This window comes from Sphaerodactylus townsendi, linkage group LG11 (assembly GCF_021028975.2).
Source record: "Sphaerodactylus townsendi isolate TG3544 linkage group LG11, MPM_Stown_v2.3, whole genome shotgun sequence".
Classification (NCBI taxonomy): domain Eukaryota; kingdom Metazoa; phylum Chordata; class Lepidosauria; order Squamata; family Sphaerodactylidae; genus Sphaerodactylus; species Sphaerodactylus townsendi.
The window spans coordinates 30,407,412-30,421,259 of NC_059435.1; positions in this window are offsets into that span (position 1 = coordinate 30,407,412).

Here is a 13,848-nt window from a genome sequence, read left to right on the forward strand (position 1 = left end):
GAAGGGAAAGGAGTTTGTAAGCCACTTCGAGTCTCCTTACAGGATAGAAAGGTGGGGTATAAATCCAAACTCTTCTTCTATTACTGTAATCCCTTTATAAAACAGCCCTCCTGTGGGGACCTTTTTCACTAGCTAAGGCAGGTCATTCCACAAAGTGGGAGCCACCCCTCATAATGCTCAGGGACTGGCGGCTGTTTTCTCAACTGTTTACCTTCAAGAAGGCAGCTATTGTGCCAGAACATCGTAGGATGGTCTTGCAGAAATGTGGGTCCAAAGCCATGAAGGACTTTGTAGATGATAACCAGTACCAGTACCTTGACTTGAAACCAGTGATTGATTTGTATTACACCATAGCTATTTTGTCTGCTACTGAATTGTGGGAAGGAGGTTTGTGGATGATGCAGCTCAACCATTTTCTTTGTGTGCAGAAAGTAATCAAAGATAGAGATGAGCATCATCTGTCCACATCAGACACGTTAATTAAATTTTAATGCTAGAATTTGGCCACTTTTTAGTCCATCTATGTATCTAATTTGGAACATGTCCTCAGAATGCAGATCAAAAAATTGCACAATAGGGCCAGGTACAGAAAATCGCATCAATAAGATATTACATTTTAAAAGCAGAGAATAAAATTAGAGGTTTAAAATGCTAAGATCTCACAAGATTACCTCATGAGATTTTGGCATCTATTATGGATTGCCTAGGACATTGCAGGCAACATCACTAGTGACGACAGTGGTTGCCTAGGTAATCCAAAATGGCTGCTGCAGTATTGAAACTTTATATGAGTTGGGGGAGGAAACAGAGGGCAGGTAGAAAAGACAAGGAAGATTGGGGGCAAAAAACAGATGAAAGAAAAATGGATCAAAGGGAAGAATGGGGGCTGGAGGGAGATTTTGAGGGATGCTGGGAAAGGAGGGAGAAACTGCAAGGAAAGCAGCAGATGGGGGTGGCTAATAAAGGCTTCCATAAGCTATTAGATTGATGTATTAGCCCAAAATTGTACAGGAGACATCAAAAGTGGCTGTATATTCTGGCATGAAAACAGTACAATTGGTCTACCCATAGGTAAGGTAGGTGCTCTATATACCTGAGACTCCCAAAGTATGCAGGACAATTTTATTGTAAATTAGTCAAAATGAAAAAAAAAATGCCCTGGTAATGACCACAAATAGCCAAGAAGGGCTATTGAGAGCAGTTGAATGTCATTAAGATGAATGGAGGCAAAATAAGCCTGCCCAACCCCCTGAAATTTAGAGAATCCTGGAGGAGGAAATGGGGGTGGGGTGGGATGGAGGTGTCCAAGCAGAACTTGTTTATATTTAATTTTACTGGCTGCTTGTTGGGTACAAGGGCCATCAAAGCAACTTAAAACTACGAAAACAATCCAGCATCATGAAAATGCGATACAAAAACCACAAACACAAAATACTGGTAAGTGCAAAAACTAAGTATAGTTTAATACAGTGATGGCGAACCTTTTGGGCTCAGCATGTCAAAAATTCAGGAAATGTCTAACTTGACTCTGCTAGTGTATCACCCCCCTGCCCACTGCCAACAAAAGAGAAATTTTTCTTTGCGCATATTCATTTATTTAAAAAGTTACAGTCCAATCATGTGTGGTGCAATGTATTATATAAAGAACCTTTCCATTATTTTTATTTATTTATTTATTTATTTTCAGATTTCTAGACCGCCCCATCCCCTAGGGGCTCTGGGCGGTGCAAGAGCAGGATGGTCCTCACCCAGGAACAGAATAGTTGCCACCAGTAAAAATACAACCAATGCTCTCCTGTGTTTCTTTTGCAGAAAAGGCCACCAATTTCTTCCTGAGGCCCTTAAAGCATTTAATGCAAAAGTCTGCCCGCAACTTTTATAAGGTATTTCTTTATGGAGCCAATCCTGAAATAGGAATATCGAATGGATCCAATCCACCTTTCTGTACAAAATATTTGGAGTGAGATACTCTCTTTCCCTAGGCTACCTTGTGCCTAGAAGCTGGACAACATCTTCTGGAGACCAGGGTCTGGTGTATAACATTCAAGCACTGGATTCAGCTTTGCTTCAGGTATGAGGACATGAGCCTCATTGCCCAGGCTTTAACTTTTCTGCATGCTACTGAATGGTGGGCCCACATAGAAGTGAAGCTCCATGCCTTGGGCCTGCCCCCCGATGTTATAGCCATGCTCCTTCCCAATGTTATCCACCATAAAATCTAGACTTTTTGAATTAGAACATCAGAAATTGATGGCTCATGCAAAAAAGTTCTGATTCTCCACTCCCTTGGCATCCCACATGGCCACCTAGGCATGGTCAGATATTTGTTCGCTCTTTCTGATCCGGAGCACTGACGTGCCATCACTTTGGCCAGATGCAATGTGCTTCCTTCCTTTCCTTCCTGATAGCGACCATTTTTGCATCTGCACATTGAAAACTGCAGAAACTGTACACCATGTTCTGTATTATTGCCCCCTTCATAACCAGGCCAGAACAAAGTTCCTCTCAACCTTATTGATGGGCTTAGAGTTCTGGACAGACTAGCAGAAGACTGTTTATCTGTTAAACAACAAATCCAGGGATGCTGTAGAGTAAACAGCCAGGTTTTTATGCACGGTCATAAACAAACAATCTTAATTTTGCTTTGTACTTTTAATTTTTGTATTTTATTTTAAATCTTTGTACTATGCAATTAAAGGTTATCTGCATATGTATATAAAGAAACAATTATAAAAATGACCCAGACTCAAATTGTTGAGAATTGTTGGGAGAATTGTTGTTGTTGGGTGTTGATGAATGCTGGCGTATCACCCAAAATATTGTGGTGTGTCACCTTTGACATGCGTGTCATATGTTCACCATCAGTGCTTTAGTCCATCTGATACCCAGTCATTAGAAATGTGCTAAAGGCCAATATTTTATTAATTTTATTCTAGTGTGAAATCTGGTAGAAATATGGCAGCTTGGCTAGTAAAAGGCAAATAGCTATGACATATCACAGCTTCCTGACCTGGAGAAACACTTATTGGCAAGTAAAGTCACTGGATAGTATTTAGGGCTAAAACAAGATCTCCCCCCCGCCCTTCGGAAATAACTGTTTGTGGCCATCACATTGCTAGTGATGCTCCACTTAAAAAGCTGGATTTTGGCATGTCCAAGTAATGGATTGGTGACTCAGACCTATCAAATCTTTCACGCTTCTTCACTTTGGAACCCCTACAGTTCCCTAGCAATTTGATATGCCGAATCATGTCAACATCTGGGCATCTCAGACACCAGCCTGGCCCCTTCATTGTTTGTCCCTTCTGGATTTCAAAGCCAAAGGGCTGCTGCCAGCTTTGAAAAATCCCAATCTCAAAATTGTCTCTGCCTTTCCTCTGTCACAGCTGGTTACCATGGAAATGATTAAGATGACTTATCGTGGAAAGCTGCCATCGAGAGTCCAAGAACCTTTGCGAAATAAATATCCTATTTTCATGTAAATGGTTTCTAGTAATAATGAGGCAGGGGAGAAGGTGAGGAAAGAAAACTTGACGCTGTCAACACTATTATTGCGATAGCAAATGACACCCAATGTGATCCATTAGGTGTTGGCATTCCATTAGAAAGTCCAGCTCACCACCACCCCCGAGCACTATGCAAGTAAGTGAATATTTTCTCAGCATCAGTAGCTTATTATAGGAGAGGTAATTTTTTAAAAATCCAAATATCAAAAAGAAGAGGGGGGAACAGCTTCAGCCAATCGTTTTTATGTATTTTTAAAATGTATTCAATCACTTCAATTCCTGCACATGGAAATCTCAACCTTTCAGAGCCCTGGTATATTTAAATGTCTTGAAGCAAATGGAATCATAAATTAACTCTAGTTGCCTTCAGAACTGGCCTCCTTCTTGTTCATTCAAGCAAAAGTCTGTGAAACCTGCAGGGAAATATTAGCAATTCATTAATGGGCACTTTATGAGCCAGATCAGAAAAGGGCCTTGGAGTTTAGAAGGCGATGAGCAAATCAATCCTGTGGGCTGCCTATATTGCAGCAGCCAGCCATGGTGTAAATGTAGTGATACTAGTCTGCTCCCTAAAGGGTTAGTTTAGGCTGGAGGCCAGCAGGAAGAAGAGTCAGTGGCTGGGTTACAGTGTCTGCAACCTCATCAACTGTGCCATTTTTCCCATGGAGGTGTTGTGGTGAGGCGGCTTTGGCATGCTGGGCAGGGCAGGCATAACCAATCGGGTCACCAGGGATGGGGGCTGAGCCAGGAACAAAAAGGAGAGGGTCCAGAAACGCTGGCTCCATGTCTGCAGCACACACACAACACCTCCTGAAAGGGACCAAGTCCCTTCACAAGTTCTTAAGCATCTGACAGTGTGGACAAAGGCATTATTATCCCCCTTGCAGGTACTCCAAGCAGGCCTCCAGCCCACATGGAGCAAAGAATACCCACATCTTAGAATTGGAAAGGGGAGATGTTCAGTGGCATAGTGGGGGGGGGGGGGGGGGCACCAGAGTGTGGTGTCATGTGGGAATCTGAACCACCTCTGACAGGTTCCCCAGCAGCATCTCAGTGTGCACCTGTCTCTCTTTGATGTCCCAATGTTCATATGCTACTGACCCCTGGAGGAGACTTCCCACTACTTTCAGCAGCTCTCTCATGGCTCCTGCTTGATTGCTGCCCACATGGAAGAGAGCATGGAGGGAATGGGCTGTGCCAGCTGTGGACCCCATGCCTGGACCCCCATAGTGCATGCGGCCTCAGCAGTCATGAAACCCAGTTCTGGAGGAGGCTTCCCTCCTCTGGTGCCAGTATCCTTCTCAGCCCCTACTTCACTGCCATCCAAAGACATTGAGTCCACCCACTGCATGGGCTCACCTTCAGCTGCTCATCTCAAGGACTCTGTGATGCCTTTTGTCCACAAGATGACCAACTGCTCGCCTCAGGATGAGGGCATGGAGGTGGTTACAACATCTGCTGTAAACATCAGGGGAAAGGATCTTGGGGTGAAGCATTAGTCCAAGCATACAGCTATCTGCTTTGGGGCCACCACTCAGCCTCACAAGTGATTGGTTGCTGTAGTCGGCACCCTGCACTGCATGGGGCCTCATGGGAATGGATGTGGAAGTGGGGGCACTTGTCTTATCCATTCAGTGAGTGCCTGAGGACTGCACCATGTTTTTTTGAAGGTGCAACTTTGTGCCTGTATTGGGGACATTCTTGGGCTGAAAGGGCTTAGGGAGCCAATTAACTCTGGTCATGCCCATGAGCTGCCCACAATCACACTGACACAGGGCCTGTGCCTCAATTGCACTGGTACACAACTGTTGTGGAGTAGTACTTATTTCTGAAAGCAACACAGTTTCACCGGTGTCCTGCACCAGTGTAGCTGTCCTTAACGCTGGTGTATCTTGGAGAGATGCCAGCATAAGGGTCAGTTGGCTCCCTGTGCCAATTTGCCTCCCCCTCCTTAGGGTTCCACTATCAGTGGCCTCTTCCAACTCTGGTTGATGAAGCTGATAGGAATTGTAGTCCATGAACATCTGGAGGGCCAGAGTTAGACACCCCTGTTCTTGAAGCAAGATCACACCACAACACACCCCAAGAATCATGCTTCCGAAGTCCCTAAGCTAATTCCAGAATCCCGTTGTTCCCCAAATGCAGTGACGGCAGCATTTTGTTTCCATCACCTCAGTTAGGTTGCCCTTGCCCTTCTTTAGGAACTGGTAGAAATAACCATCTTCACTTCTTTGATGCACCTGCTCTCTTTAAAAATAGTCTCACAAGCCATGCTGGCCCTATAATAGGGATCCCCAATCTTGTTGAGACTGTGGCATTTTGGGAATTTTGAGAACAAGAAGTGGGTGCCACACCAAAATGTCTGCCATGTGATGCTGGCATCAATCACATAATGTTGTGAGCCTGCAAGTGATGCTTCCTGCAATGAACTAGGCAGCTGTTTTACTGGGCACTCCCTGCAGACACAAAATTGATGCTTCTTTGGTTCGTCTGAAGCATCTCCTGATCCAATGAGGTAGAGGAATATCAGCAAGAACTATCTGGAGAAGCAACATATGGGCTCCAGGAAACCCACTGGTGGTCTCCATGGTGCCAGGGGGTGCCTCATTGATCATGAGATTACAATATATAATAATAATAATAAGCCTTTATTTGGCATAACAATAATCATAACACAATAAAAAACCTAAGATAAAAGGTATACAAATACAAAGGTTTAAGATAAAATATAAATTATTGATTGTGCATCACCTCCAGTAAAAATTGTGCAACCAATTCACAAGTTTCATTGTCAGAATTGTCCAGAAGGAAAGGAAGTCTACCTGATTCTCCCATTTCACTAGGTATCCTAGAAAGAATATTGGAATATTTTGATCTAATATTAGCAGATTTCATGAGATTACTTCCTGTTGGCCAGAAATACTGGTTGAGGAAGCTTGCAAGAGTTTGGGGGTCTGCACCTGTTACTTGCTGCACTGGTTTTAACAGGAACTGAGGGAGCAAAAAAGGTTAAAAGGCCAGTCTTCCCAGGCAAAGGCAGCTGGCTGGTGGCAGGTGGTTGCTGTTCTCTGAAATCTGCAGCCAGAGGCAATCACTTGAGTTGCTAGAAGTTGCCTCACATGGGAGTAAAACTATTCCTATATCCATGAACAAGAGTACAGAAATCAAATGGACCCTAAACATTCATAGGACTAACAAAATGATTTCTAGGTGGTGCTTTTTCTAATTATACCCTGTTCAGGATAAAGATGACAGGAGATTTGTGAATTCATCTGAATTCCCTCACCAACAGCTTATGACAGAAAAGAAGCTAGCATTCTAAGTCTCAGAGTACCAGTTCACAATGAGATGCATGACGCTCATCGTATGATTACCAGCACTTGGGATATGATCCAGTCAAACACTTTCCAGTCTCACCAATTTCAATGGAAGATGCTTAAGCACATTTAACTCTCTCGTTGCAATAAATAGAAACAGGAGGTGCTTAACTTTATTTATTAATTAAAATATTAATATTCTGGCTTTCCTGGTGATGGTTCAAGTTATTTTATCAATTGTAAATAAAAGCAGTGCAATTTTAAACGAATAAAATCTCAAATTACCCCCATCCTCGCAGAAGAGTCCTGCAATTTATGCTACACTGAAAGCTCTGGCAAATCAAATAGGCTCAATGCTTTGCTGTTGTGGTCTGGCTCATCCATCGCTTTTTATAGTATAGTTATTGCTCCAAAGTTTTGTGCTGAGGCCAATCCCTTGTCATCAAAATGACAGTGGCGTTTTATCATTCTCTGCTGAATGTAAATAAAACCCCAGACTAATTTACATCCATTAATCTTAAAGCCTTGAGCTGCTATAATCTGCCCATATTCATGAGGAAGTTCTTGTTTAGCACTGTTTATTTATAAAACGCCAAAGAGAGTTCAGGAAGCAGCAGCGGGAAGAAAACAGAAGACCAGAAAACAAAGAGTGGCAGAAGCTAGTACGGGCAAGGAAAATAACGCTTAGAGAAATCAGGATGTAGAGGGAGCTTGTAGGAGGGGAGAGCTCAAGAGGTAAGCAATAGAGGGGGCTAGGAAAGTGACTGCATTGTGAGCCTTTTGTGAACACTTAGTGCAACATATGACCTGGGAGAAAAAAACCCTATATATACGGCACAGGGGCTGTGTGCTGTTAAGTGGAATGAGGTGAGGATGATTCTGTATTCAGTGTACATTTTGCTTTCTTGGGGTACTTATATCTTCTCTGGTGTTTGACGTTCTTATGGAAAAAGCAAAGAGAAGTTCATTCAGGAGAGCACTTCAATACATGGAAGAGATATGAACTGGCAAAAAGGGCTAGGTTTAGTAGGGATACCTTGGAGGTGGTGCAGTGTATGTAAGGAATTCCATAGAAGCAGAAATAAAAGGCTTTTGGGAGTAAAAGTCCATTTATTAAGACATCTTAGAAAGCTCAAGTACACGCAGTGGCAGGAATGGCGCTTCCCGCCAGAAGCACAGGTTATAACACCATTCACCCCATCCCCCCTTCCTGCTTCCCATGGGAACGGAGTCTTCATCTCCCGCGCAAAGATAAAGTCTCCGCCGATGCATCTGGCCCATCGCCCGGGCTGTGGAATGCACTCAAGGTTACTTCACCATCAACACCACTGAATCCTTTACAGTGTAGCTGCTACAGTGCCAGACTAACACCTGGGTGCCTGTGCCTGTGTTGAAATTAGTTCAAATTACTCCTCAGCCATGATACTCATCAGCTAAGTTTGTGCTAATCTACATCACAGGATGGTTGTCAGAACAAAAAAGGAAGGAAAGAAAATAATCATGTTTGCCTGAGTTCATGGGATAAATTCATTAAGATAATAAGAACAAACACTTCCATAATTTTTGAGGGTTTATGTAGTAATAATAATAATTAAAACTAAATGTCTTGCTCTTGGGATATATAATGCTATTTATTTATGTTGTTGATGTTCAAAAGAACCCTCTCATGAATATGGAACAGCTAGAGCAGCAGTGAGCCTCAAGATTAATGGATGCAGATTAGTTTAACATTTTATTTACATCCAACAAAGAAAGAGATAAAACTCCCACTGTGATGAATTTTCATCATTACTTAGGAGAATGCCTAAAGTAGAATTTCTGACATTCTGTCTTTCCAATGGTTAGGCAAACAGTTTATCAAAAGAGTTCAGGAATTGTCAGGAAACAGAGTAGATTAATGATCAGGAATGGGGAGATCATTACATTTATGTTGGGAGACAGCTTTTGTTAAGCACTATTTTTATTGATTGATTGATTGATTGATTGATTGATTGATTGATTGATTGTTTATTTAATTGAATTTATATACTGCCCTCCCCCAGAGGGCTCAGGGCGGTGTCCAACAATCATATACAAGCATTTAAAACAATCATATACGACATTTAAATTAAAATAATCAATCCCAACTAAAAAGAACCATAAATATATAATTTCCATACTGTCAGGTGGCATTAAAATACTCCCTCACCCCCTCCCTTGCGCCCACGGGAGGCCAGACGTTTATTATAGCAGATTTTCGATGTTTTCCTGGCTGGCCAAATGCCTGGCGGAACAGGTCCGTCTTACAGGCCCTGCGGAAACTCTGTATGTCCCGCAGGGCCCTGATCTCACCTGGAAGCCTGTTCCAACAGGTAGGGGCCAGGACTGTAAAAGCCCTGGCCCTTTTAGAGGCCAGCCAGATCGCTTTGGAGCCAGGGATCACCAGGAGGTCCGCTTTTGAGGAGCGGAGGGGCCTAACAGGGCGATATAGGGAGAGACGGTCCTGTAGATATGCTGGTCCTAGGATATGCTGGTCCTAGGATATCCCGTAAATATGCCAGTGCTGGGAAGGTGCACCATTTTTTCCTGGTATTGTTTGGATTTATTGGACCCAAAAACGTTTGGAAAAATCTGAAAAATCCAAATACCCATATCCAATGGGCTTTCCTCTACTTGGGTGCTCATAGAATTGGACCCCCTGACCCAAACTTCACCAAACTTTGAGTTCCTTCTGAGGAGAATCTCCAGCAGGTGTGCTGCAAATTTGGTGGCTCTACTTTGAAACACAGATCCTTCAAAACCCCATAAAGATGCTCCCATTGTTTCAAATGGAAGAAAACCAGCCTTTTTTCCTCCAAAGGAAAAATAAAGAGGCATGACTGTGAGGAACCACAGGCCGTTGTGGGGATTTTACAAGCGTCTGCCACAACTCAGTTATAAAAGGGTTAACTGTATGTAAACAAGTTGCTGAAGAGTCACTGTTTATAACCCGGTCTATCGATTAGCCATTGGTCAGTCAGATAACCATTCCTTACATGTTAGTGAGCACGTGCGTCTGAAATTATAAAGTTAACTCTTGTTCCTTTGTTGGAGCAGACACGAGGAGACTTGACACCAGACAGGTAGCAAGATGTAACCAAATGCACGGTAATGAGGATGTGTAACAGGAAAGAAAGGATTTATTTTATCTCCATGTAACTCTTCCTTTATAGTTAGTAAACTCATTTATAAAAAGCAACTGAGAATCTGTCTCTTCTGTTCTACTCTGCTAATACATATATACCCAACAGCCTTCCACCCCGAGAATCAATAGAAGCCCATCAGAACCACACAAGAACCCAATCCAGCAGAACCACAAACCAATGCATTATGAAGCCTTACAGAACCAGTGTCAAAACCGGGCCTACACAGAAACACAACACAAGAAAATCAAAATCCTTTGCGGTTCTCACCACCCTATATAATTTGGCATCATCCGCAAACTTGGCCACCATGCTACCCACCCCTACTTCCAGATAGATAGATAGATAGATAGATAGATAGATAGATAGATAGATAGATAGATAGATAGATAGATAGATAGATAGATAGATAGATAGATAGATAGATAGATAGATAGTCGTGACCGACGAAGGTCAAGCGCAAGAAATGAGACGAGGAGGAGTGGGAGAGCGGTGCGACCAGAAGACCGTAGGAGCGCCGGTGTGCCAGCGCTCTACTTACGGCGCTGCTGGGTCAGCAGCTCATCCCTACATAGATAGATAGATAGATAGATAGATAGATAGATAGATAGATAGATAGATAGATAGATAGATAGATAGATAGATAGATAGATAGATAGATAGATAGATAGATAGATAGATAGATAGATAGAGAGAGAGAGAGAGAGAGAGAGAGAGAGAGAGAGAGAGGTAGCATTTCTGTCCCGTTGTGTTTCTGTCCCTTTGCGATTAAGCTTCCAGATTGCCTCAGGGCATATTGGAGGAATCAGAGTTAACCCTCTGATAACTGCCAGGCAGAAGGAAACGAAATCACAAAGGGAGAGAAACACTTGTTGGAGGGGGAGGTGACTGTGTTAGGTAAATTAGCAAAGTATCAGAGTAGAACAGAAGAGACTGATTCAGTTGATTTTTATATAAATGAGTTTACTAATTATTAGGGAGGGTTGCATGGGGAAAAATAAGAAATGCAATACTTTCCTGTTACTTATCTATAGTACTACACTTGGTTACAGATTGTCTATCTTGCCTCGCGGTCACATCGTGGTCTTGTGCACATGGCTTTTGCTGAAAGGAATAGACTTTATAGCCTCTGACTACGTGCCCCCTTGTGTGTCTGCAAAGTCTGACTAACTGACCAATAGCTAATCAATAGAGCTGGACATAAAACAGTGACCTCAGTAACTGGTTACATACACGCAGTTAACTCTTTCATGACTGAAGTGTGACAGACGCTTGCAAAAATACCAACAATTCTGCATAGCAAGGAGGCACTTGCTTGTATTGCCAAAAGTCTCCCTGCTCCAACAAGCATTTCTCTCTCTTTGCAATTTTGTTCCCTTCTGCCTGACAGTCATCAGAGGGTTAACTCTGACTCCTCCAACATGCCCTGAGGCATTCTGGAAGCTTAATTGTAAAGGGACATGTTGGGTGGAGGAGGGGGCTACATGGGGTCAAAAGTCCCCAGGCTACGGCCATTTAGTCATGTGGGGGCAGAAAATTGCCCCCACACTTCTCCTCTCCCCCCCCTCCATACACTGTTACCTGCCACAGGCGAACCCCTCTTCTCCTCCCCCAGAGCAAAGAGGCAGGGAACCAGGAGATACATCTCCCCACCCCCATTTGTATGTTTGTTAATAAGAGCCAAGACAGGCTCGCAGGTCCAATGGGGAAGGGGAAACGCTGCTGCCAGCCCACAAAATCCAAGCCCGTTGACCCCTTGCAGACAGATCAATTTGCTCCAGCACAACAGACACAGTTTTGCAGTCACAAACTTAACGTGGTGACTCCTCCCGAATTATTATCAAAGTAGGTAACAGTATCTCCCCCCTCCCTTCCAAACACACTTCCCATCTCTGAGCATCCCCCCTCCATGCAAATGTTATTTACCTTTGCAGAGCGAACAAGGCAACAACTTTCCTTTCTTCCACCCCCACCCCCAATTCCCCTCCCACCCCAGTTTCTTGTCTTGGGGGGAATATTTCAGGCGAGAAAGGAAAATTCCCCATCCTGCCTTCGCTGGTGCGTGGGGGCTGGCAAATCTTTGCACTTGTCAGCTCGGGAAACCCCGCTAGAGAAAGTTTGTGGAGGAGTTATGGTAACTTTTTTTAGAGGGGGCGGGCAATAGCTGCAAGAGCAAAGTGTTTGGAGGCGATGACCTGGAGCAGGAGACAAAAAACCAAGCCACCGACCTTAGTGAGTTTTGTGTTGTGCACTGCAGGCAAGGTGTTTGCGCAAAGAGCTGCTTTGTGCTTGTGAAGAAACAGCCCCCCCCCCCCTTCAAGCAGGACTTTAAAATGCCACGGGGACATCAGGAAGAGCTATCTGGCCCAAGGGGGAAAGATATCTTAACTCAGACCACCCCTGAGAGATGGGTGAGGCCTGGGAATGGGTAAAATTCCTGGGAACAGAGGGGTGAGGTCTCTTTCTGCTGGGCTAATAAAGGGAGCAGAACTCTTGCCTGGCTCTGGAGAGAGCAGCCATTTTTAGACCATGTGCTCACCCAGGAACCTGACCCAGCCTTCCACGTATTGGGAACTCTGTGAGAATTGTAACCTAAGAGCCAACCCTATTCTAACAACTGCTAGGGTATCTTTAGAGGGAGGGATAGAGGATTTGCATTTATATCTTTGTTTTGGAAACCCTTGCTCGATCTGGTGCAGTGCTAGAACATATTTGTAACGATTTTATTTTTAATAAATACTTTTGAATCTTAGATGTGGGGAACAGTTCTCTGTACCACCTGGGCCTGCACCATAGTGGATGTGCTATTAGGAGAGCATCAGGAGGCAGGCTGGCAGTTGGCAAGCAGCTTTTCCTCCAGGGCTTCCAATCTGCCCTGCAGAACCAAGGAAAGGGGAACCAGGGGTATCCGAGGCTAGGTCTGAGTTGGAAAGGAAGCCGGGGAGCCCTGACCCTCTCCAGCAGGCAGTTCCTCAAATGGTCAGGTGGTGGCAGTGGTTTACCCAGAGAGAGAAAGCAACCCCTTTCCAGGAAAAGGTGGCAACCCCTGGTAGAGGCTTGGGGTGGAACAAGGCCCATTCCACCACAGTGCTGCTGTTTCTACTGTTTGAGAAAATGGCTGAATGCCTATTTCTGGAATGCAGAATGATGGTTGGACTGGTGGCATACATGAAATTCAGTTGCAAATATTTGTTGCTTACCTGCAAAGTCCTTCTCCACTGAGTGTAGGAGGACATCTTTCTAGGTATTTCCCACCATCAACCTGCTTCCTGTATCCTATGGGAACTACTGAGCAAGCTTCAGTTCCAGTACTCCCCACAGCTGTAAACAAACTATATCAAATAAGTGAGAGCAACATAGAGAGCACATCAAAATGGAAACAGTAGAATAATCACAGCATGAACATTGAGATAATGTATTTACAAGGTTGCCTGTCTTAACAGGAATGACACGGGGAGGGCAAGATGTCCTCGTACGGTAAGTGGAGACGAACCTTTCACAGATAAGGAAACCTGATCCTCTCATTCTCTTCAGGGATGCAGCCAGGGCCCCTATCCAGAGCTGACAGGTCTACTTGGGAACAGAGAAGCCAGCCTGACTTCCTTCCTGGCCCTGCTCTGAACGTGGAACCAGAGAGAACTCCCCCCTGAAATGTTGCTCAGGGGAGGTGAGATTTGCTGCTTCCCTTACCTGCCCCTCTAAACCCTTTCATGGGTTCCTCATTCTGGCTTCTTGAACCTACATCCCCTGGCACTCCTGCAAACACAACTGGATCAAAAAGGAAGTTGGAAGACTTCAGAATCTTTTTTTAAAATATTCTCTCTAGGAACCACACTTCTGCTTCAAAACCTTGGCCCTTTTCCT